This window comes from Palaemon carinicauda, chromosome 28, assembly GCF_036898095.1.
Source record: "Palaemon carinicauda isolate YSFRI2023 chromosome 28, ASM3689809v2, whole genome shotgun sequence".
NCBI lineage: Eukaryota > Metazoa > Arthropoda > Malacostraca > Decapoda > Palaemonidae > Palaemon > Palaemon carinicauda.
This window is the reverse complement of record NC_090752.1, coordinates 13,029,272-13,055,543: the sequence shown is the minus strand read 5'-3', so window position 1 is coordinate 13,055,543 and position 26,272 is coordinate 13,029,272. Positions and strand designations below refer to the sequence as shown.

Here is a 26,272-nt window from a genome sequence, read left to right as displayed (position 1 = left end):
CGCAATGTGACAGCGGACCCTCTATCTAGGTTTACACCTATAGAGTCAGAATGGTCCCTTGACGCAGGATCGTTCTCCTTCATCTCGAGTCAAGTCCCAGAACTGCAGATAGACCTCTTTGCAATGAAAGACAACAAGAAAATAGATCGTTAAGTGTCCCCTTACGAGGATCCGTTAGCGGAGGCAGTGGACGGTATGTCCCTGGACTGGAACAGATGGTCCAGTATCTATCTGTTCCCTCCGCACAACCTCCTTTTGAAGGTCCTCGATAAGCTGAGATCCTTCAAAGGGAAAGCAGCAATAGTGGCCCATAGGTGGCCAAATTGCGTGTGGTTCCCTCTGGCATTGGAACTACGACTAAAATTCGTACCGCTACCGGATCCATCCCTGTCTCAGCGAGTACAGAAGTCGACTGTCTTCGCTCCATCACAGAAAACACGGAACCTACATCTCATGATTTTCTCTCCTTATCGATGAGAAAAAGATTCGGTGTTTAAAAGTCAGTTTAGACTTTTGGAGGAAACCAGAAGACATTATGAGGCTTCAGGGAAGAAATAGCTATCCTTTGTCAAGGCGAAGAAACCGAAAGAAATCCTGACAGATTCCTATTTATCATTCTTCATTCACCTTCATGAGCAAGGTTTAGCAGCCAACACAATTCTATTGTTGAAGCCTGCCTTGACAAGTCAGATACCATATGCCTTACAGGTCGACCTTTCTAACGACGTTCTTAATGAACTAGCCCTTCAGCGCTTCCAAAGACCCTTTGCATGGTCATTAGATATGATTCTTCATTGTGTATAAATAATGAACAATGAGGAATGTGCTTAGAAGGTTATGAATTTAAGTCATATTTCTGTTTGTACTCGCTTTGGGGGCCAGAGTTATGAAATAGTGGCTCTCTCTAGAGAGGAAGGCCACTTCCAGTTCTTCGAGGGAGAACTGAATCTATTTCCAGACCTAACGTTTCTTACCAGGAACAAGCTACCCACCAACAGGTGGGGGGGTCCCTAGAGAATCTGCCCTCTGAAGGAAGATGCATCTCTATGTCCAGTGGAGTGCCTAAAGGTCTATCTTCATAGAACTTCAGACTTTATGGGAGGACAGCTGTTCAGAAGAGAAATCCTGAGTTCAAAGTTATCTATAACTAGGGGCGAAATTCACCCGTGTTATTTGCAGAACGGATCCAGACAGTACACCCGTTAGTCATGATCCGAGGAAAGTTGCCTTATCCATAAAATTTCTTTAATTATATGGACTTTGAACATCCTTGTTTGCACATCGGCTGGTAGTCATCCAAGGTGTTCTTTATGCACTATGCGAAGCAAGTGGAGCAACTTATGAGATCTGTAGTAGCAGCAGGTAGAATTCTTTAACCTTCTGTTTTAAGTCTGCGAGGAACAGTGTATTTTAAACACAAGACTTACCCGGTAGTTATATAGCTTACATCCCCGACGTCAACGGCAGAAAATTCGAAACTCGCGCCAACCGCCAGTTGGATAGCCAGGTGTACCACCCCTGCACCCTAGCGAGGTACCTGGGAACCATTCCAGTGACCCTCATATATTCCCTGCCGTCGCTAGCGGCGACACGTGAATTCTACTCCGTCATTACTGATCGTTTTTTTGGTGAAGTACAAATCTTTGGTTATTGACTCCCGCTTGTTTTTGATCTCGCTTTGGATATTTCTTGATTTTATTTGGATTAGATGATTTTTGACCTTTGCTTGTCTGAATTCTCTTAAATTTTTCAAAATGGCCACCCCCCCTATTACTTTTAGGTTATGTGTGACTAGTGGGTGTAAGACTCGTATGGCTAAGGCCTCTCTTGACCCCCATTCTCTCTGTGTTGCATGTAGGGGTAAAGAGTGTGATTTAGGTGATCGCTGTGACGAATGTGTTTTGCTGTCAGAGCATGAATGGATTGAGTTTGATAAATACAGGCGTAAACTTAAAAGGGATAGATTGAGGCGTAGTTCTTCTCGCTCTTCTAGAGATATTTCCTCCTCCCATGTCATTAATCCTATTCCGTCACCTGTAGTGGTAGATCCTGATCCCACTATTGCAATTGCTAATGAACCTTCACTAAAAGATATGTTAGTGGCGATTCAAGCTCTTGGCGCTAAAGTTGAATCTTTGGCTGCGGACAGGACACAGTTGATGTCCGATGTGCATCTTTTGAAAGGTGAAGGTGCAAGTACAAGTGCAGTGGAGGGTGCGCCTGCTCGTGTCTGTCGTCCTCCTAGTCTTAGACCTCTTCCAAGCTCCCCAACCCCTGGGAGAAGGAATGTCGAAAGGCGAAAGGAGACGAGAGACTGTATCAAACGAGCAGACGTCCCCTCGAACGTACCTGTGGGCGCCTCCCAGGACGTTCGCCCTCACCATCGGAAAGGTGAAGTCAAGTGTTTTTCGTCGTCTTCGGATGACCCCTTCCCTAAAAGAGGCTGGAAGCTCGCTTCCAGGCCTCTTAAGAGGTCCTATGATACGGCCTATCGACGTCCTGCTAGTTCTAAACCTGGATGCCGTCATTGGGATTCTCCAGAGCCTTTTGAAAGCCCCCCGACCAAACGTCCTTTTAGGACTCTGGACGTTTCCAAGGATCCTTCTGTGCACCCAGGACCAGGCTTTACCTCATTCCAAGCTCCCAAGCAGCCTTCAGACTGGATTTCGCCTTCAAGACATGCAAAGCAGGCTCTCTTCCTTTATGCAATCATACCAGCGCAGCGACAAATCTCGTATCAGCGATCGTGATCGGAGCAGTGAGCCAGGACGTGTTTCCGACCGGCCTCATAATCGGGGATCGAAGCTTCCTGCCAGCTGATACGAACGGCCTTTAGGAAGCGATCTTGATCGTTCTCCTAAGTCCGCAGTCCACGGTTCTTTTATTGAACGCGATCGAGACTGTGTGCCTGTGCGTTCTTCTAAGAAAGACGTCGGACGTCCTGTTAAACAGGTTATTGATCGCCCTTCGACTCAGGCTCCTGAACTTCCTACTGAACAGGCTGCCGAACGTCCTTGCAAACAGGCTACCGAACGTCCTTTTAAACAGGCTGCCAAACGTCCTATCATTCAGGAAGTTTCCCTCTCCGCCAATTATTTTAGTGAGCGTCCTTCAGGTTGCGTTTCCGGGATGGTTACAGTTGAACGAGTCGCTGAACAACGAGTGATTCGTAGTAACGATTGCTTGCCAGCAGTTGACGGCAAGCGTGTTTCTGAATATGATCCTGAACGTCCTATCCCTTGTCATATTTCGGATGTTAGTTTGGATTACGAGGAGGAGCCTTATCCTTTTCAAGACATCGATGTGGTTCATGTACAGGAACTTCTCGTCTCTGATCGAGCTGATCGCGAGCGTTCGGTTGAGCCGCACGCGACTCTGCCGCCTGTTACTGTTCGCAATGAGCCTATTTCTATTGCGGTTGGCACTCAGATTTTTTCTGATATTGATACCTCTCTTAATCCTACTGCTCCCGGAGGAACGTCGCTGGAGAAGGAAGTAGAAGCCCAGCTTTCTCCTTTGGAGTTTGATGACGTTTCAGAAGACGAGGACTTTGTTTCTTTCCGTCATTCTGCTGATCTTAAAAAACTTATGAGAGTTTTTACGGAAGAGTTTTCGGACTTTTTTGTGTCTATAGCTCCGCACTCTCCTCCGTCTGAGTTTACTCTAGGCAAAGCCTCTAAGGAAGCCCGTTTTACTAAGATGGTTCTGTCACGTTCGTCCAAGAGAGCTCTTAAATTAATGGGTGATTGCTTACAGTCTAAGAAGGCCTTAGGAAAGATGTCTTTTTCCTTTCCTCCAGCTAGACTGGCTTCGAGGTCGAGCATCTGGTACGAGACGGGAGAAGTTCTCGGCTTGGGGATTCCTGCCTCTGTCCAGGGAGATTTCTCAAGCCTCGTAGACGCTCCTCGTCGGTCGGCCATGAGGAAGACCAAAATTTTTTGGTCCACTTCAGAAATGGACCACCTTCTCAAAGGAATTTTTCGGGCCTTTGAAGTTTTTAACTTCCTAGACTGGACGCTGGGGGCCTTGGGTAAAAAAGTTGAGAATTTTAAAGAGGGGGATACCTCTGCCCTGGTCCATTTGATGTCGTGCATGGACAAGGCCTTGAGGGATGGCTCTAATGAACTTGCAGCTCTTTTTTCCTTAGGCATCCTTAAGAAAAGAGATCAACTTAGCTCTTTTCTTTCGCCGGGGGTGACTCCCTTCCAGAAGTCCGAACTCTTATATGCTCCTCTTTCTCCATTACTGTTTCCGCAAGAACTTATCAGGGAGATCTCTGCAGCTTTAGCTCAGAAGGCCACTCAGGATCTTGTCTCCAAGACCGCTAGAAAGGCTTTGCCTTCCTCTTTTATCAGCCGCAAGTCTAAGGAAGATACTTTTCCCAAGTTTTCCCAGCCCTTTTGAGGAAGATCTTCTAGTAGGGGTAGCTCCAGACCTGATGCTAGAAGGAGTAAGAGAAGAGGTTTCAGGGCAGGGTGTAGCAGAGTCTGACTGCTTTCGCCTTCAGGCAGTGGTTGCCAGACTACTCAAATTCTGGCAAGCGTGGGAGAAGAGAGGGGCAGACCAATGGTCTAATCAGATCTTGAGGGAGGGTTACAAGATCCCCTTTCTAGGTAGCCCTTCCCTGGTCTCAGTGCCCGTGGATCTCTCTCCCAGATACAGAGAGGAGGCAAAGAGGCAAGCTCTTTCGAACCAAGTGTCTCTTATGTTAGAAAAGGGGGCCATAGAGAAGGTCCAGGATATCCGTTCACCTGGTTTCTACAATCGGCTATTCCTGGTACCCAAGAACTCGGGGGGATGGCGTCCAGTTCTGGACGTGAGTGGGCTGAACAGGTTCATCATCAAAACGAAGTTCACCATGGAGACTTCGAAGTCAGTGCTAGTAGCAGTAAGGAGGGACGACTGGATGGTCTCATTGGACCTTCGGGACGCCTACTTCCACATCCCCATCCATCCAAGCTTCAGATCCTACCTCAGGTTCGTTTTCATGGGAGACGTCTTCCAATTCAGAGCCCTATGCTTCGGTCTTTGCACAGCGCCTCAGATCTTTACGAAGCTCATGCTGAATGTAGCAAAGATCTTACATTCAAGGGGCATAAGAGCCTCCCTGTATCTCGACGACTGGCTTCTCAGAGCGCACTCTTACGATCACTGCCTGAAGGATCTTCAGACAACCTTGGACCTTGCGGAAGAACTGTCTCTCCTTGTAAACAAGGAAAAGTCTCTCTTGGTTCCATCTTAAGAGATTTTATGTTTGGGGATGACGATACGGAGTCAGATTTTTAGGGCTTTTCCGTCTCCCTCAAGGATAGAGCAAGCCAAGTTGAAACTAAGATCGTTTCAAAGCAAGGAAGTTTGCTCAGCAAGGAAATGGATGAGTCTGATAGGAACCCTCTCCTCCTTGGAGCAGTTCGTCCCACTGGGAAGGCTGAATCTTCGTCCTCTCCAGTTCCATCTCAACAGCCATTGGGACAAGGAGAGGGACTTAGAATCGATGTCCATTCCTATCACGAACCCCATCAAAGTCTGCCTTCGGTGGTGGGAGGAATTGGACAAGTTCCAGGAGGGTCTCGACTTGTCAATGAAAAGCCCAGATCTTGTGTTATGCTCCGACGCCTCGGACACAGGATGGGGAGCAACCCTAGACAAGTTAGAAGTCTTGGGTCTTTGGACAGAACCCCAGAATTCCTTGCTTATCAACCACAAGGAGTTATTGGCAGTTCTTTTAGCCCTCAGAAGTTTCGAGGCTTTAGTCACCAACAAAGTAGTTCAGGTCAATGCGGACAACACGACAGCATTGGCGTACATCTCAAAGCAAGGGGGAACACACTCGATATCTCTGTATGAGACGTCAAAGAATCTCCTGATGTGGGCAAGAGAGAGAAACCTTATTCTTCTCACGCGATTCATTCAAGGGGAGAAAAACGTTATGGCAGACAGTCTCAGCAGACGGAATCAGATCCTTCCAACAGAGTGGACCCTCAACCTTCAGGTGTGCAAGAGCCTGTGGCGTCTTTGGGGTCGTCCTTGCATAGACGTCTTCGCAACCTCAAAGACGAAGAGGCTAGAGGCATATTGCTCCCCTGTTCCAGATCCAGAAGCAGTTCACATGGACGCTTTTCTATTGGACTGGTCCAATCTAGATCTCTATGCATTCCCTCCTTACAAGATCCTGTACAGAGTAATACAGAAATTTGTTACATCCAAAGGAACCAGGATGACCCTTGTGGCTCCCTATTGGCTGTCAAGAGAATGGTTCACAGAGGTACTGGAATGGGTGATAGACACCCCAAGAATTCTTCCTCTAAGAGCAGATCTTCTCAGACAACCCCACTTGGAAAGATTGCATCAAAATCTCCACGCTCTTCAGCTGACTGCCTTCAGACTATCGAGAGACTCGCCAGATCTAGAGGTTTTTCAAAGGAGGCAGCTCAGGCTATTGCGAGAGCAAGAAGGACTTCAACCATCAAGGTCTATCAATCTAAGTGGATGGTTTTCAGAGAGTGGTGTAGAGTCAACTCTCTTTCCTCATCCAGTACCTCTGTAGCTCAAATTGCAGATTTCCGGCTATATCTTCGAAGGAAGTGCAATTTCTCCTCCTCTACTATCAAAGGCTATAGGAGTATGTTAGCTACTGTGTTTAGGCATAGAAACCTTGACCTCTCTGGCAATAAGGATCTGCAAGAGCTTCTCAAGTCTTTCGAGACTTCAAAACGACGGAACCAAGATTCTCCAGCCTGGAATCTGGATATTGTTTTGAAGTATCTCATGAGCGACAGGTTTGAGCCACTGGGTTCAACTGCCTTGAAAGACCTCACTATGAAGACTTTATTTTTGGTCAGTCTTGCGACAGCCAAAAGAGTGAGCGAGATTCATGCGTTTAGCAAAACCGTTGGATTTCGTAATGGCAAAGCTGTCTGTTCCTTGCAGTTAGGCTTTCTTGCCAAAAACGAACGCCCTTCTCAACCTTGGCCCAAAACATTCGAGATTCCAAATCTTACGGATCTGGTTGGAGATGAGGTAGAAAGAGTCTTGTGCCCAGTTAGAGCTCTAAGATTCTACTTGGAGAGAACAAAAGATTTACGAGGCAAGTCTGAATCTTTGTGGTGTTCAGTCAAGAAGCCCTCTTTACAGATGTCTAAAAATGCCTTGTCATATTTCGTCAGGCTTTTAATTAAGGAAGCTCATATTCATTGTAATGAATCAGACCTTGGACTTTTAAAGGTCAAGTCTCATGAGGTCAGAGCGGTGGCAACGTCGGCAGCATTCAGGCAGAACAGATCTCTACAAAGCATAATGGACACGACCTTCTGGAGGAGCAAATCCGTGTTCGCGTCGTATTATTTGAAAGGTGTTCAGACTTGTTATGAGGACTGTTTCACTCTGGGTCCATTCGTAGCAGTGAGTGCAATAGTGGGTGAAGGATCCACCACTATGTTCCCATAATCCCAATAACCTTTTCTTCTCTTGGTACTTTTAATTGTGTTTATGGTTGTTTGTGGAGATTGTGTCAGTCTTCCACAATCATTGATTTTGTCAGGTGGTCATGTTTGTGCCTTGAGAGCACCCGGAATTGGTTATTGGAAGAGGTTCTGTCATGAGGTTTTGACACCGGTTTGACAGTACCTTCGAGATCTTCAGCCCCCTGAGAGGATCGCTGGATCTCATAAGGCTAGCAGACATAATGAGGCAGAGTATCATTGAAGTCAGCTTCCTTATCAGGTACGAACCCTTAAGTTTTGTTTTAATTAACTCTTAAGTAGAATTCCAGATATGCTAGCTGTCTCTAACCCTCCACCAAAGGTGTTAATCAGCTATATATATAACTACCGGGTAAGTCTTGTGTTTAAAAATGATATTTTCATTGATAAAATAAATTTTTGAACATAATTACCCGGTAGTTATATATAATTTTAGTCCCACCCTCCTCCCCTCTAGAGACTAGAGGCATGGAATATATGAGGGTCACTGGAATGGTTCCCAGGTACCTCGCTAGGGTGCAGGGGTGGTACACCTGGCTATCCAACTGGCGGTTGGCGCGAGTTTCGAATTTTCTGCCGTTGACGTCGGGGACGTAAGCTATATACAGTATATAACTACCGGGTAAGTATGTTCAAAAATTTATTTTATTAATGAAAATATCATATTAATTTGGGACGATTAATTAAGAGGGTGCGCGTGTAGTCACTGTATGTTACTACACGCTGAGCGATAGGCCACGAAAGTGTCCTTACGAACTGTTCCATTGACGTCGGTAATCTATAGCATAATACGGACACTTGTGCCAAGCGTTTTTTACGCTAGTGTATGTAAACAGTATACAGTACAGACTATATCATTATTATTAATAATTCAATTGAAGTGGCAAATCTGTTTCCTTGTAGATGAAACAATATTTTCTGTTGACTGTTTTTCTTTATGCTTTTACGCATATCATCCACATTTTATAAATGTTGATCTGATATGTTCGTTTATTAAATTTTAATAAACTAGTTCATAGTGAACCCTGCGTCTTATTTGCCCACACTCATTTTATTAGAAATGTACTGAGCATTAAGATTAAAATATGGATATTTTTATCATGGTATGTCTTTCGAGACTGTTCCCTGATTCAAGCCAAAGTCCACTCACTCTAACCCTTCTTTGGAAGGGTTGACGTGGTACCCTAACGGGTTGGTGGCAAAGAGGCAAAATTTGTTTCTATGTGGATACAACCATTATCCAATAGTTTATAAGAGTAGTCACACTGGGGAAGGTGTCACAAATTCATTCTGACATTGGTGACTCTTATACAAACTTTGCTTTATGTTGTATAGGGCGAGACCACTATACAAGCTTGTCATTTTGTCATCCATAAATTTTTATGTACTCCTCGAGACTTTTCCAGAGTCTAGTACGACTCTTCCCTGTAGGGGGCAGGAAGCACTAACATAGTTCATGGTTAGATGAAATGATGTATGACGGTAACATCGTAGGTCTCTAGGTCTAGACGGACCAGGAAAATACTTTCTTTGAGAGTACGGCACTGATTGAGAATCCACAGATACAGTAATGCTCTGGTAAACTTCCATCAGGACGACATGGCCTGAGCCCAAAAAACGGTATTTTTGGGTGAGGTAGCCATGTCGTCCTGATGGACCCGCCTTCATCAGATACACACTGGAAACGGAATAGGAGAGATGCCTTATGAGCGGCTCTCTTTTCATTCTAGTTTCAAATTCTTGTCACTATAACCCCAAGAAGCGTTAATACTGTTCGGGGTGAAGATAGCTATATGACGTGCCAAGAATATGTCCTCTGATATTATGCGATATCCCTGTGAGATTATTTAGGGATATTCGCTCCAGGAGTTAGAATTCTGGATACCTTAAGGTAAAATTCTCTGGGAATATCACTGTAGTCAAATATACCCTAGAAAGCTACCTAATAGGAACTTCCATCAGGACGACATGGCTACCTCACCCAAAAATAGATTTTTCGCTAAGCTCAAAATCCGTTTATTATTAGGGCTAACAAAGAGAAATGAAGTTAAAAGTGCCAAAATAATTCTTATTACACTTGCTGACCAGTCATGTAGTTGTGCCAAGATGATTATTGTTGCACTTGATGGCACAACTTTGTAATTTCAAGATATAATATTGAAATTGAAAGTAACTTTATATCCCAGAGATAGAACTTAAACTACACAACAGGTAAATGGCAAAGTAATTTTTATTCATTTATGATATATGTTTTCAAGTTTAAATAAGATTTGTACCAAGAAACTAATGTAGCAGTATTCCAAACAGACAGATATGATTGATAACAGGTATGATAAATACTAGAAATAGGAAACAAGACAAAGTATGGTACAGTACTGAAGTAATACAGTGGTACCTCTACATACGAATTTAATTCGTTCCACAACCAACTTCGGATGTAGAAAATGTTCGGATGTAGAAACGAATTTTCCCCTAAGAATACATGGTAATTCATTTAATTCGTTCCTCAGCCTAAAAACCCATAATAAATCCTTAATAAATGGCTACACATAATTACACATAACAATAACATAACTGCATAATATGAAAGAAGCATGTAAAAAAGATAATTATAAAGATAATTATAAAGAAATAATAAATAAAAAATGTGTTTTATTGCCACTTTACCTTAGAGACAGGACAACGCAGGTGTAGGATTTGCTACGCCAGGAGGAGACGGATGATCGGCGAGAAGATAGACATGGTGTTAACATGTTCTTTAAATAAATACTCTCTCTCTCTCTCTCTCTCTCTCTCTCTCTCTCTCTCTCTCTCTCTCTCTCTCTCTCTCTCTCTCTCTCTCTCTCTCTCTCTCTCTCGCTCTCGTTCTTCTTCACTGTTAGTGTTAGACGTCTATTATTTTTTTCTGAGAGAGAGAGAGAGAGACTCTCTCTCGTTCTTCTTCACTGTTAGTGTTAGACGTCTAATTTTTTCTGAGAGAGAGAGAGAGAGAGAGAGAGAGAGAGAGAGAGAGAGAGATTAAACAAAAATGTGTTGTGTACATATGATTTTTAACAGCGTTAACGAGTTGAAAGACGGTTAATTGTAACTAAAAAAACAATATCAGCGAATCTGAATTCCTTTATTAACTAAAACAAATATTGATACAAACACACTCGTGTGCGTATGCGCAAACACACACACACGCACGAGGAGACACGATCGGCGAGGAGGTAGAGATGGTGACTGCGATAACATACCGTAACTTACACTACGGAAATTTTAATCTAACTTAGCTTATTTATTTTTTTTTATTTTTATATTTCATATTTTTTACATTTTTTTTCTTTTGAATTTTTATTTTCATCACTTTCAGTGACGAGTTACGGTATGTTATCGCAGTCACCATCTCTACCTCCTCCCCGACCGTCTCTCTTACTGCGTAGCAATTTTTGCACCTGTGTGTGTTTGTGCATACGCACACGAGTGTGTTTGTATCAATATTTGTTTTAGTTAATAAAGGAATTCAGATTAACTGTTATTACTTTCTTAGTTACATTTAATTGTTTTTCAACTCGTTGACGCTGTTAAAAATCATATGTACTCTAAACACATTTTTGTTTAATCTCTCTCTCTCTCGGAAAAAAAAAATAATAGACGTATCTAACACTATAACAGCGAAGAAGAACGAGAGAGAGAGAGAGAGAGAGAGAGAGAGAGAGAGAGATATGGATTGATTGATTGATTGATTGATTTTATTTAAAGAACATGTTAATGCTATGTTTAGAGAGAAACAGAAAAAGAGAGAAGTCTCATTTTAAAAGAGCTTGTTAATGCTATCATGGTTTTCTTTGCTTCACTTTTTCTTTCTTTCTGTTCATCACGCTGGCCCTTCTCACAAATGATCGTTGCCAACAATCTCTTTGTCCTTTATCCCTATTAACAAAAGGCGTTCTATCTCTTCCAGGGTATTGCTAAGATGTCTTGTAATAATGGTGATCCCCTTCGATGATTATTTGCTTTAATGGCTGCCTTCAGCTTGATGATCCTCGAGATCATAGGCCTATTCCGGCCATATTGTTTAGCCATACAGTATCACTCACATGCACACTGCTCTCATGTTTTTCTATAATTTCTTGCTTCAATTTTAATGAAAGAATTGCCTTCTTCCTGTACTGAAACTTAGCTTCTTAGGCACCATGATTATAGGTAAAATCAAAAAGGTAATGTGAGAAAAGGAAGAAAATAAGCACTGTTAATAACAGACCAAACAGAGGACAACCACACGATACACACAAGAATAGAGAACTGAGCACTCGACGCTCAATGGCGTAATGTTTACTTCGTGTGTCGAAATAAAATTCGGGTGTAGAGTAAAAAATTTGCTCGAATTTTACTTCGGATGTTGGAAAATTCGGATGTAGATATGTTCGTGTGTAGAGGTTCCACTGTAAATTCATTTGAAATAAATCTTTTAAAAATAAATATTGTGGCTTAAAAATAAATATTGTGAGACTGCTACAAGAAGATTAAATTAACTCGGTTAACATGAATAAAGGACCGCTGTTGTTTGGAGTTGAGGAATTTCACAATAACAATAGTAAGATATTTAGGATAACAGAGGAATACTCATTTGTATATTCTTGAAAGGAGAAATAGATGCAACCAATTGCAGGTTTTATGAAAGCCTGTAATCTTTATTTAAAAATTTCAGGTAATTTATTTAAGATTTAGAAATTTCAGATTTTCATTTATTTAAAAATTAGAAATTGTTCCGACACTAATACAAACCCTTGCTATTTATAGGGACATTACTTTCGGCGAAGTTGGGAGTCTAGTCATAAGACTTTTAGCAAGGTGTACCCACCGACCGGCTAGTTAGCGGGGAGGGGGTGGGGGGGGGTAGCCGGTTACACCGCTCTCACACACACATCCACGTATTGTATCGTCACATTTTACTTTTGGCTCTGTGACATTAGATGTTCGTCTCTCTCTCCTCCCAACTTTCTTAGGCTTTTGACTTAGTATTTTGTTTTATACTACTTACTTGTGATATATAAGAACATTCTTTTATCATTACAGTGTGAGTGTTTCTGTTTTGTGTCAGCATAGTGCATCATTTACTCGAGGGCGGAGAAACCTTTTCTTATGGTCTCTTCCCCTTTGACGCCAGACAGCCCGTACTCTGGTGGCCTCTCCTGCTTCTACGAGTATAGCAACCTGGTTTCTGCCTTAGGGGAGCCGTCCTTGTGTAAATACTCCTCTGTTCAGATGTTGAAGCTACTCACTCCCTACAATTTCTTTGGATAGAAGACTGCTTGCGGCCTACCCAGAGCTGGACTTTGATCTTGCTTTTCTTCTCTTTGCTGATGCCGCCGTTCTCCCTTGCTCTACTTAGTAGTTGGCAGAGGGAGTACATAGTTTGAAGCTTGTTTCTTTTGCCTCTCTGGAACACCTTTTCCATCCGTGGGTTAGATTGTTTTCTTGAGTGTTTTTTCTTCAGCCAACTAATTTTTGATAGAACTGTTTTTATTCAATTTTATACAAGAAGCTTATTAATTTTGAATAGAACCCTTTTAATTTACCATTCAACAGCCATAATGACGCTGAACTCCTTAGTCTTGTGATGGCGGCCGGCAAAGGGAGTGCATAGTCTTTAGCTTGTTCCTTTTTCCTCTCAGGAACTCCTTTCCCGCCTGTGGGTTAGATTGTTCTTCCGAGTGGTCCTTCTTCAGCCATTAATGTGATTTGTTTGAATAAATTCATTTTAATATAACTATTATACAGCCCTAAAGATGCCACATTCCTTCGTTCGGCGATGGCAACCGACAGAGGTCGTGCATAGTAAGCAAGTTCCTGTACCTCTCGCGGGACACCTTTTCCATCCGCAGATTACTTCGTCCTTCCGAAGATGTTTTTTCTTACATTCTATTTAGTTTTCCGCAGCGCTAGCGACGTTCTTGTTCCTGAGGAGGTTGCTGATTCTACCCAGTCTTTCCTTTCTCTGTTTGTACCTGTAGCTGACGACTGTCTTTCCTGTACAGGGTCGGTCCTCTTCGGCGTAGTTGGTGATTAAGACTCCTTGGAGTTCCTCGGGTAATCCCTTCAGGGGTAGTCCAGAGAACAAGCTTCGGCTTCGTTCTCAGGCAACATTATGTCGACCTTCAATTTGAGCTACAGCTCGTTGAGGGAAGAAGTGTGTGCTGCCTGGAGGTTTGCCTCAAGGTGTTGGAACTTACCTTTCAAGGGAGAGTCCCTCCACCAGCCACTGTTCTGCAATCTTCCTGCTTGCGGGGAGAACTGCTGACAGCAGCAGCAAGTGTTGATCTCCTTTTCCCGTCTGCGGGAGAGATGTCCGTCACCTGTTCGGTCTCTTCTTGAGGGGATTCCTTTGGCTGGGATCGGATTCGTCCATTCCAGTCTATCGTGCTGATGTCAGCCTTACCCGTAGGATCAGACCTCTATGGAGTTTTTCGGGGAGAACCCAGTGAACTAGCTTCGGCTTCGTTCTTAGGCAACTCTCAATGTCAACTTTCAATTTGAGCTACAGCTCATTGAGGGGAGACAGTGTGTGCTGCCCTGAGGTTTGTCTCCAAGTGTTGGGACTTTCTCTTCCAAGGGAGAGTCCCTCCACCAGCCACTGTTGGGCAATCTTCCTGCTTGGGGGGAGAATTGCTGACAGGGGCAGCAGATGTTGGTCGCTTATTCCGTGTGGGGGCGAGACTTCCCTTCACCTGTTTGGTCTTTCCTTCGAGGGAATCCTACAGCAGGAATTGGGTTTGTCCATTCCTTGCCCTTCATCTTCTGGAGCAGACCTTGTTGCTCTTCAGACTTGTCTTGCCAAGCAAGACTCTTCTTACCCCACAAGAGTCATCACACCCAGCTGACTCGTCTCGCCCTTCCTTGCTGCAGCTACACCGTCAGCTCATGATCGCCTACAGCCTGTGATCGTCACTAGTCTTCACCAGATCATGATCGTCTCGTCATCTCGTGATCCCCGTTCGCCAGCTCGCCGTTCGGCTCGGGATCATCACTTTCTAGCTCGCTGCCAGCTATTGCCTGCCCTTCACCAGCTCGTGACCATCACACACCTGCTCGTGATCGTCACTCGCCAGCTCTTCCAGGTTACTGGTGTCCCAGCAACCACTTCTGTCTCATGATCGCCAGCACTTTAGACCAGCTGCGGCTCGGTTCCAGTCTTCTATCTCTGGAGGCAGTTCGTCACATTCTCTGGTAGTGACCACTAATCCGTGTCACACTTCTCACCTTGCTACTTTTCTTCCCGTGGTAAAGTTGCTCTCCGTGGTGAACTGCTCTTTTGGCTGGCGGATAGATCGCAGAACACTGGCTCCGATCCTCACTTCTAACAAGCCATTGCTCTTCTAGGTGAGACTCCTCCTCCTCTGTTCATTGGAAAGTATTCTCTTCGAGATGACACATCACCATCCTCCAATCTCTTTAAGTTGCGCTATCTCTGTAGGGCTTCCCACGTGCAGTTCAGGGATGAGTTAGCATTTCCTTCTTGGAACTTAACCCAGCATTCTCCATCGAGGAGCAGGGTGAAGCACAAGGGTCAACCTTGGTGCTTAAATACCCCACTCGCTTCTCGGAACTTTATAAAAGTACTGTACAGTGTCTTTGGTTCCCCATGTTTTTCATCTTTCTATGGTTGGCAATCTTCTTCATCGGCTCTCCAATGCTCGTTAGCATTCACATTTGTCCCTCGCGTGCATTTTCTTTGCACCACAACCTCTACCAGTTCTACTCTTTCTACTACTAGGGGGCTGACGGGCCATGTTCCTCAGGGACGGAGTCGCCGCTTCCGCCAATGTTCACTTCTAGCGATAACTCCTTTTCTCATCCTCAAGTTAGGTTTACCCTGTTGTGGGTAATCCCCTTCTATGAGATTGGAGTACTTATCTCTTTTCAAAAAGGACAGAGAACCCACAGTTCAGTTACAAAAGCACACTCTTCTTCTCTTCCTCCCACCCATTGAGTTGAAGGCGATTCTCTCTTTAACCTACGCAATCTGAACATCCGGTCGGATGCCCAGACTCAGGCGTTACCTGTTTTTGGCGGAACGATGGGTTTCTTGAAGGTATCACCGAGCTTCTACAGTCGAGGCTTCCTATATAAATCTCCAGTTTCATCCTCCCCTCTCGGAACAAGTTATTTGATCAAACTGTTCGGCGAGGAGAAGGCATGTGGTCAAACAACCAGTTAGTCCACAGGACTTCCTGTACACGTTTAACCACTGGAACTCTTCTAGATTCCAGGAAATCTGTCAAGGCAGTATCTTTGATCATACAGACATACCCTGCCAAGGTATGGTGCCTCGGTTTCGACAGCACGTCAAGTTTCCCGAGTTTTTACCCTGGTATCAACCTGTCTGTCAGGATAGACTTCGTTCACCAAAGATTTCAGGACAACTGGCTGATCCTAAAAGACTCGGTCGATGACCTTCATTACCATCGAAAAACTCCTCGAGTGTACCCGCGATCTGAGGAATGAAGTGAATCTTGAGAGATATCCCGGCTTCCTTATCAGAGACTGGGTACCCTTTAATGTGTTTGTCATCAGCCTGCAGGTCAAGGCAGAAGATGTCAGTAGTCTCTTCCTTCTACGAGACGTACTTTTAGCCAGGAGTGGTTATGTCTCGTAGGCTTCATTTTCCCTCTGGTTCGTTAAGCCCCCTCGGACTTCTTCAAATCCAGCCTCTTCAGGGGCAGCCAGATACCAGATGATTCAGCATAAGAGATCTCCCTTTTCTCTGGTCTCTATGAGACCCAGGCAGGAGACGAACCTGAGAAAACGGTTGACAAATGAGAATCTCTACAGAGGAGTCTACCTCTTCACCCTTCCCCGGATTTGACGATCCCTTTAGATTCATGGGGGGGGGGCACATGCCGTACCACTCATCCACTGGGCTCTGATCAGAGACCAAACAGTGCCGTTATTTTAATCTAGAGATGAAGACAGCCTTTCCCACAGACAAAGGGTAACCCCCTTGGGGGGGAAACTCCGGTACAAGCTCTGGCAACACTTGAGCTAGAACTCCTTGATGGGAAAACAAAGCTGGTGGCCAGGAGGTTCACCTCCACGGGTTGGAACTCTCCCTTCTTGGGCAGAGTCCCGCCAACAACCTCTGGTCAGCAATCTTCCTGCTGTTGCAGGGAGAATCGCCGATTACGGCAGCAGGTGTTAGTCATTTTTATTTCCCGTTCGCGGGAAAGGCTTCCTTCACCTGTTGGTCTCTCCTTCGGGGGGATTCCTCTGGCAGGAGCTGGATTCGTCCACTACTCTTTCGAGGGAGAGTCCCTCCACCAGCCATTGTTCAGCAATCATCCTGCTAGCGGAAAGAATCGCTGTCGGCAGGAGCAGACTGTCATCGCCTATTCCCATCCACATATCTTGCCTAGCAGACTCACACCCAGCTGACTTGTCTGCAACTGCCAACAGAGATAACGAGAGAACTCCCTCCCCGACACTATCTACTCTTAACAACCGTACCACTCATCCACTGGGCTCTGGTCAGAGTCCAACCAGTGCCGTTATTTTAATCTAGAGATGAAGACAGCCTTTCCCACAGACAAAGGGTAACCCCCGGGGGGGGGGGGGGGGGAAACTCCGGTACAAGCTCTGGCAACACGAGCTAGAACTCCTTGATGGGAAAACAAAGCGGGTGGCCAGGAGGTTCACCTCCACGGGTTGGAACTCTCCCTTCTTGGGCAGAGTCCCGCCAACAACCTCTGGTCAGCAATCTTCCTGCTGTTGCAGGGAGAATCGCCGATTACGGCAGCAGGTGTTAGTCATTTTTATTTCCCGTTCGCGGGAAAGGCTTCCTTCACCTGTTGGTCTCTCCTTCGGGGGGATTCCTCTGGCAGGAGCTGGATTCGTCCACTACTCTTTCGAGGGAGAGTCCCTCCACCAGCCATTGTTCAGCAATCATCCTGCTAGCGGAAAGAATCGCTGTCGGCAGGAGCAGACTGTCATCGCCTATTCCCATCCACATATCTTGCCTAGCAGACTCATACCAAGCTGACTTGTCTGCAACTGCCAACAAAGATAACGAGAGAACTCCCTCCCCGCACTATCTTAACAGCCACAAGTGAACATCGTTCACAAAGCCGTATCTTTGCTGCAACTTCACACCTGGAGACTATCTAGCTGCTGCTCCTCTTGAAGAGTCCTTTCCACAAGAAGTTGCAAGGAGGATGTCTGGATACTTGCGTAGATCTTCAGCTTGGGTCTACCTGCTAAGTGGACTGTTGTTGATATCATGGAAGGGTATCTGTATCTCTCCCCTTGATGCTACTATTCCAGCAATAGCGGAGTTCCTCGTTTTACCTTGGGGAGGAAAGCTTCTCTCGGTCTTGGCAGTGAAAGGCCACTCGTCTTTGAGCCTCTCCTTCAGATCGAAAGTAATTAACCTTTCCTCTACGTCGGCATCGCCTCTCTTCATACGGAGTTTTGAGCCTTCCTGCCCTGCCCTCAGTTGGAAGGGAAACTTCCTCCACGGGGCATGGGTCACGTCCATCGGTCCCCAAAGATTGCCCCCTATGACCAAGGACTCCAAGCAGATCTTCACCTGACCTCGATGACAGGTCTCCTGCTCGTGTTGGCGTCGACCAAGAGACTCGACGAACCCTATGGGCTGCCCTCAATGTCTAGCATTCATGGTGATGGGCCAGGTAATACATGACTTAGTTCCTGGCAGCTCTGATGCCAGAATTTGAGCCCTTCACATTGGGAGTCCTTCGTAGTATGACCTATGATTCAGATAAACGGCTTCTATGCCAGGGAGAAACTGAAGGTGCTACCTCAAGGAGATTACAGGAGCTTGCACCCGAGTGTAAGCCCTCTTTGTCAGCTCGAGGAAGGCCGAGAGAAGAATTGCCTAGAACACTTTCTCGCGAGGTTATGGACCAAGTGTTGAATACTGATCCTTCTCCGCATAAAGGAGGCAGAGTTATTAACGTTAGGGGCAGAAGTACGCCCTAGAGTTTTATGAAAACTATTCGTGGAAGTGTCAAATGACCTTCACCACCCACTTGGACATGGAGACGTTTTTGATTGACCCTGTGGTGGCTACACAATAAATGGTTTAAGCATATCAAAGTCCTTGATGGACAAGTAGCAGATGGGGAAGGGAAGAGTTTTAGCCATGGTTGAGTCTGGGATGAATGACCAAGAAAGACGGGCTCTCTTTCTTTCCCACATCTTCCACCCCTTAGGGTAACAGCACCTACGGTACTCTGCAAACCTGGCCTCCGCTGTCTGCAGGTAGAACTATTCCCTAGTGTAACCTAGTATAGATATACTTGTTACAGTCTCATACCCCCTGGCGAGGTGGGATTGGGTAATGTCTATACTGTACAGTAGTTGATTCCAAGATTCCTACGTTTCTGAGAATTCTTACCTAGACTACCGTAGTCACACCGTTAATATCTCACAACAAATTGCTCAGGCCGCTGACTGTGCTTTGCACGAATTGTTTAGTGAGGTGTCAGTGTTTCTCCATGTTGTGTGTGAAGCATGTACGGGAAAACCCCGGCTCAAATACCAGCCTAGCCAATTGGTTCGGACTTTCACCCTCCCTAGGGGTAAGTCAATCGTTATAAATAGCGAGGGTTTGTATATCGGAACAAATGACAAATTTGAAAGTAATTTGTATTTTTCAATATTAAACTTACCCGATAATCATGTAGCTGTCAACTCCGTTGCCCGACAGAATTCTATGGAGGGATACGCCAGCTATCACAATACTAGAAGGGGGTGTACTTACCAGCGCCACCTGTGGCCAGGTACTATAGTACTTCTTGTTGACACCTCCTCAATTTTTCCTCTGTCGTGCTTCCGGCAAGACGTTCTGGGATACGCTTATGATCTTCGAGTATTTTCACGGCTTTTGGTGAAGTATTCTCTCAGATTTCGGCTGTCGCTTTACTGGAAAACTTCTATATTAGCTTAGATAGCTATTATTTAGTCCTGATTTAACGGTTAACGATCTTTTGCTTGATTTTGAAACCCCACTTGGCTAACTCTTTTGATTCAAGATGTCTGACATTTCACAAGCCCCCACCCATAGACGATGTAGGTCTTGTAATAGGCGTATTCCGAAGGCCTCGGTAGATCCTCACACCGCTTGTTCTGACTGTAGGGAAAGGCCCTGTCAGTTAGAAGATCGATGTGAGGAATGCGCCGGACTTTCGGAACTTGATTTTGTCCGTCTTCTTAAGTACTCAACCAAGTTAGAGAGAGAGAGAGTTAGGAGGAGTTCTTCTCACTCTTCACTTTTTTCCTCACCTCATGATCCCCTACCTTTTCCTACCCCTGTAGTGGCTACCCCCGAACCTACTATTTGCCCTCAGCCTGATATGTCTGTTGTTTTGCGTGCCATTCAGGCCTTAGGCGATAAAGTAGAGTCAGTGGTAAGTGATCATAAGTGTCTTATGGCCGAAGTCAAGGAACTTAAGGTCAAGAGTGCAGTGGGTGGAATTAGTGCCAGTGCTGTGACGAGTGCTAGTGTCAGTGCAGTGCCAAGTGCTAGTGTCAGTGTCAGTGTGGTGCGTGAGGATACTTCTGTGCGTGCCAGTCGTCCTCCCAGTCCGGGACCTCTTGCAAGCTCCCAAGCCCAGGGGAGAAGCAATGTCGAAGGGCAAAAGGGTTCGGCAGGCCTTGATCGGCGCACAGAAGTATCCTCGGTGGTTGCGGGCGTGTCTTCCAGAGACCGTCACTCCCACCTGCAGACGATTGAGCCCGTCTTTTACTCGTCTGCTGAGCATTTGTCAGGCAAGAAACGCTGGACTCAGGTCTCGAGACCACTCAAACGCAGAGTCCAAACCTCAAGAACTCAACCGGGCTGCAGTCATTGGCTCAGCTCTGACTCGCCGCAGTCATCAGTTGAATGCACTCCGCCTAAGAGGAGTAAGGTTCTGCCACAACAGATCTCTGCTGTTAAGGCTTTACCTCAGCAGACCTTAGTGTCTGCCGACCCCAAGTTGACTCTACTGCAGTCCATGCAGTCACAACTTGCGGTCTTGATGCATGAGTGTCAGGCTGAGCAGGTTACTCCTCCTCCTGCGATCGCTCCGCCTGAGCGCAGTACCGCCTGCCAGGCGTACGATGTTGAGGCTCCTCAGCATACCTTAGCACGTTCTGAGTTTACTGTTTCCAGTGGTGTGCAGCTCCCTCCGCCTTCCTTAAGGCAACCTCAGCAATGGGAACAGGAAGATCATTCCTTACTTCCTCCGCTTCCACTTGCAGTTCCACCAGTGAGGCAACACACTCTTGAGGTACAACAACCTCTCCCATCCATGAGTCAGTCTCCTCAGCTCTCGCTGCAGCGAGCTCAACCCTCCTCAAGGCAACCACAACACCTTAGCCTTGCGCCTCAGGAGCCTCAACTCGCGAGGCAATTACTGTGTTCTGCGCAGCCACTACCTCATCGCTCTCAGCCCACACCTCAGGAACCTCAACTCGTTCCTCAGGAACTTGCTACTGCGCATCCGCCTTCCGCTCAGCAAGCGCAACCCTTGAGTTCAGTCACTCATGCTAGGAGTCAGCCTCCTCCACCCATGCGCCTACCTTCTGCTACTTCTTGTGATCAGCCCTTGCAGTCTGAGCCTCAGGTGTTCCCTCAACAGAGTCTTGAAGAGGAAACCACTAATATTGTTGTTCCAGCTCGTGCTGACTCTGCCGTTCAGCATACCTTTCCGATCTCTTCGCTACACTCTGGTGATGAGGCGTCTGATGATGAGGCGGCACACCTGGATCCCTCATCAGACGTGGATGAATCCAAGTCTTCTCCACCTTCTATTGACTTTCGTAAGGTCTTGGCTCTGTTTAGGGAGGTATACCCAGACCACTTTGTCTCTGCTATTCCCCGCTCTCCGCCATCTGAGTTTTCACTGGGCATACAGCCAGCTAAGTCTACCTATACTAAGCTAGTCCTAGCAAGGTCCTCTAAGAGAGCGTTAAGGATCTTAGGGGAGTGGTTGCAGACTAAGCAACACCTTGGAAAGACTTCGTTCATGTTTCCTCCGACTAAGCTCACGTCTAAAGCGGGCGTTTGGTATGCCACAGGAGAGGAACCAGGCTTGGGAGTACCTGCCTCTGCCCAGGCTGACTTCTCAAGTCTGGTAGACTCGCCTCGTAGGACAGCAATGAGGCGCTCTAAGGTTTGCTGGACCTTCTCAGACCTTGATCACTTCCTTAAGGGTGTTTTTAGAGCATTTGAGATGTTCAACTTCCTAGACTGGTGCCTGGGGGCCCTCAGCAAGAAGACCTCCCCTGCGGACAAAGATTCTGCCATGCTATTAATGTCCTGCATGGATAAGGCCATTAGGGATGGATCTGGCGAGCTTGCGTCGATGTTTGTGTCAGGGGTTCTTAAGAAAAGGGAACAGCTATGTACCTTCCTTTCCTCCAGCATTACACCTTGTCAAAGGTCTCAACTCCTTTTCGCTCCGCTCTCGAAGTTCCTCTTCCCCGAAGAGCTGGTTAAGGACTTGTCTGCTGCCCTGATACAAAAGGACACACATGATCTTGTAGCCTCATCGGCTCGTAAGACTAAGGTTGCTACCTCAGTCCCCAGGACTTATCGCACCCCAGTGACTGATACTCCTGCTACGAGGTTCATACCGCCCTTTCGTGGTAGAGCCCCCAGCCGAGGAAGCTCCCGTCCAGACTCTTCCAGGAGCAAGTCTAGGAAAGGTTCCAAGGCCTCTAAAGGAAAAAACTGACTCTCCGCATCTCCAGACAGCAGTAGGAGCCAGACTCAAGAGCTTCTGGCAAGCCTGGGAAAAGAGAGGTGCAGACGCCCAGTCTGTCAGTTGGCTGAGGGAGGGTTACAGGATTCCATTCTGCCTCAAACCCCCTCTGACCACATCTCCCATCAACCTCTCTCCCAACTACAAAGAAGAGGACAAGAGGCTAGCGTTGCACCAGGAGGTGTCGCTACTTGTGCAGAAGAAGGCAGTGGTTATAGTCCGGGACCATCAATCCCCGGGCTTCTACAACCGTCTCTTTCTGGTGGCTAAGAAGACAGGAGGTTGGAGACCGGTGCTGGACGTCAGCGCGCTCAATGCGTATGTCACCAAGCAGACGTTCACGATGGAGACGACGAAGTCGGTCCTAGCAGCGGTCAGGCAGGAGGACTGGATGGTCTCGTTGGACTTGAAAGATGCCTACTTTCACGTTCCTATTCATCCAGACTCCCAACCTTTCCTGAGATTCGTTTTCGGAAAGGTTGTCTACCAATTCCAAGCCCTGTGTTTTGGCCTAAGCACAGCTCCTATGGTGTTCACGCATCTGATGAGGAATATAGCAAAATTCCTCCACTTATCGGACATCAGAGCCTCCCTCTACTTAGACGACTGGCTGTTGAGAGCCTCCACGAGTCGTCGCTGTCTGGAGAGTCTCAACTGGACTTTGGACTTAATCAGAGAACTGGGTCTGTTAGTCAACATAGAAAAGTCTCAGCTCATTCCCTCCCAATCCATTGTGTACCTGGGAATGGAGATTCGGAGTCAGGATTTTCGGGCTTTTCCATCGGCCCCAAGGATAAGCCAAGCCCTAGATTGCATCATGAGCATGCTGAAGAGGAGCAGTTGCTCGGTGAGACAGTGGATGAGTCTCACAGGGACCCTTTCATCACTGGCCCTGTTCGTCGAGCTAGGGAGACTCCACCTCCGCCCTCTTCAATTCCATCTTGCAGCTCATTGGGACAAGGGTGTGACTCTCGAAGCAGTCTCTATCCCAGTCACCAAAGAGATGAAGACCACTCTCTTGTGGTGGAAGACCAATCTCCTTCTCAGGGAGGGCCTATCGTTGGCTATTCAGACCCCCAATCTTCATCTCTTCTCAGATGCATCGGACTCGGGCTGGGGTGCGACCTTGAACGGACGGGAATGCTCGGGAACGTGGAACGAGGAACAGGGAACGCTCCACATCAACTGCAAGGAGCTACTAGCAGTTCATTTAGCCCTGCTGAACTTCAAGTCCCTCCTGCTGGGCAAGGTGGTGGAGGTGAACTCAGACAACACCACAGCCTTGGCGTACATCTCCAAGCAAGGAGGGACCCATTCGAGGAGCCTATACGAGATCGCAAGGGACCTCCTCATTTGGTCAAGAAGTCAAAACCTCACTTTGGTCACGAGGTTCATTCAGGGCAACATGAACATCTCAGCAGATCGCCTAAGCAGAAGGAATCAGGTCATTCCCACGGAATGGACCCTCCACAAGAGTGTGTGCAACAGACTTTGGACCTTGTGGGGTCAACCTACCATAGATCTGTTTGCCACCTCCATGACCAAGAGACTTCAGCTGTACTGTTCCCCAGTTCCAGACCCTGCAGCAGTTCATGTGGATGCTTTTCTGCTGAACTGGTCCCATCTCGACCTTTACGCATTCCCACCGTTCAAGATAATCAACAAAGTCCTGCAGAAATTCATCTCGCACGAAGGGACACGGCTGACGCTGGTTGCTCCCCTTTGGCCTGCAAGAGAATGGTTCACAGAGGTACTTCAATGGCTAGTCGACATCCCCAGGACTCTACCTCTAAGAGTGGACCTTCTACGTCAACCTCACGTAGACAGGTTGCACCCAAACCTCCACGCTCTTCGGCTGACTGCCTTCAGACTGTCGAAAGATTCGCTAGAGCTAGAGGCTTTTCGAAGGAGGCAGCCAGTGCGATTGCCAGAGCAAGAAGGGTTTCCACTCGTAGAGTCTACCAATCTAAGTGGGAAGTCTTCCGGAGCTGGTGTAGAGCCAATTCAGTATCCTCTACCAATACCTCTGTGACCCAAATAGCTGACTTCCTATTACATCTTAGGAACGAGAGATCCCTTTCAGCCCCTACGATTAAAGGGTACAGGAGTATGTTGGCTTCAGTTCTCCGCCACAGAGGTTTGGACCTTTCTTCCAACAAGGACCTTCAAGACATCCTTAAGTCTTTTGAGACTTCTAAAGAGCGTCGTCTATCCACTCCAGGCTGGAACCTAGACGTAGTCTTAAGGTTCCTTATGTCACCTAGGTTCGAACCTCTCCAGTCAGCTTCCTTCAAGGACCTTACCCTCAAGACTCTTTTTCTCGTCTGCCTTGCAACAGCTAAGAGAGTCAGTGAGGTTCATGCCTTCAGCAAGAACATTGGTTTCACGACCGAATCTGCAACATGTTCTTTTCAGCTCGGATTCCTAGCAAAGAACGAACTTCCTTCACGTCCTTGGCCTAGATCGTTTGAAATACCTAGCCTCTCCAACATGGTAGGTAACGAACTAGAGAGAGTTCTTTGCCCTGTCAGAGCTCTCAAGTATTATCTTAATAGGTCTAAACCTATTCGAGGACAGTCAGAAGCCTTATGGTGTGCCATCAAGAAACCTTCGAGGCCCATGTCCAAGAACGGGGTTTCGTATTATATAAGGCTTCTGATTAGAGAAGCCCATTCTCACTTAAAGGAGGAAGACCTTGCATTGCTGAAGGTAAGGACCCATGAAGTAAGAGCCGTAGCTACTTCGATGGCCTTTAATAAAAACCGTTCTCTGCAGAGCATAATGGATGCAACCTATTGGAGGAGCAAGTCAGTGTTTGCATCATTTTATCTTAAAGATGTCCAGTCTCTTTACGAGAACTGCTACACCCTGGGACCATTCGTAGCAGCGAGTGCAGTAGTAGGTGAGGGCTCAGCCACTACATTCCCTTAATCCCATAACCTTTTTTAACCTTTCTCTTGAATGCTTTTATTGTTGTTTTTATGGTTGTTACGGTAGGCTAAGAAGCCTTCCGCATCCTTTTGATTTGGCGGGTGGTCAATTCATTCTTGAGAAGCGCCTGGGTTAGAGGTTGTGTAGAGGTCCTTTAGTAGGGGTTGCAGCCCTATATACTTTAGCACCTTTGAGTTGATTCAGCCTCCAAGAGGAACGCTGCGCTCAGTAAGGAAGACGAACTTAAAAAAGAGGCAGAGTAACGGTTCAATTCGACTTCCTTACCAGGTACTTATTATTTCATTGTTATTTGAGATAACTGTTATATGAAATATGGGATACTTAGCTATCCTTTAATCTTGTACACTGGTTTTCACCCACCCCCCTGGGTGTGAATCAGCTACATGATTATCGGGTAAGTTTAATATTGAAAAATGTTATTTTTATTAGTAAAATAAATTTTTGAATATACTTACCCGATAATCATGATTTAATTGACCCTCCCTTCCTCCCCATAGAGAACCAGTGGACCGAGGAAAAATTGAGGAGGTGTCAACAAGAAGTACTATAGTACCTGGCCACAGGTGGCGCTGGTAAGTACACCCCCTTCTAGTATTGTGATAGCTGGCGTATCCCTCCATAGAATTCTGTCGGGCAACGGAGTTGACAGCTACATGATTATCGGGTAAGTATATTCAAAAATTTATTTTACTAATAAAAATAACATTTTACCTAACAATACAAACCTGTAGCTATTTATACAAATTGGACCGCCATCACCTGTCCCCCTGGTAAGTCTTGCCTGCAATAAAATGTGTGTGTGTGTGTGTGTGTGAGAGGTAGCCAGCTACACCCTACCTCCCCGTTAACCAGCGGGTTGGTGGCTATACCTCGCTAAAAGTTTTATATAAGGGTAGATTTCCAGCTTTGCCGAAAGTAATATCCCTAAAATAGTTACGGGTCTGTCTTGTTAGGAAAAATAAAAATTACTTTCAAATATGTCATTTTGAAATAATTTACTAAAACCATAGAAATTTCAAAGCTTAATTTATTTAAGAATTTCAGAAGGCACAGAAAAAGAATAAAACCAGCCAAATAAAACTTTAGTTA

At 46.0% G+C, this 26,272-nt stretch overlaps 2 protein-coding genes across 2 annotated transcripts in view; both read left to right on the top strand.

Annotated features, from left to right (window-relative positions):
• The window catches only part of LOC137621408 (protein tincar-like), a 414,290-nt gene that overhangs the window by 231,263 nt on the left and 156,755 nt on the right, over positions 1-26,272 (top strand).
• Positions 1-26,272, top strand: part of LOC137621465 (5-hydroxymethyl-dUMP N-hydrolase-like) — an 83,369-nt gene that overhangs the window by 46,241 nt on the left and 10,856 nt on the right.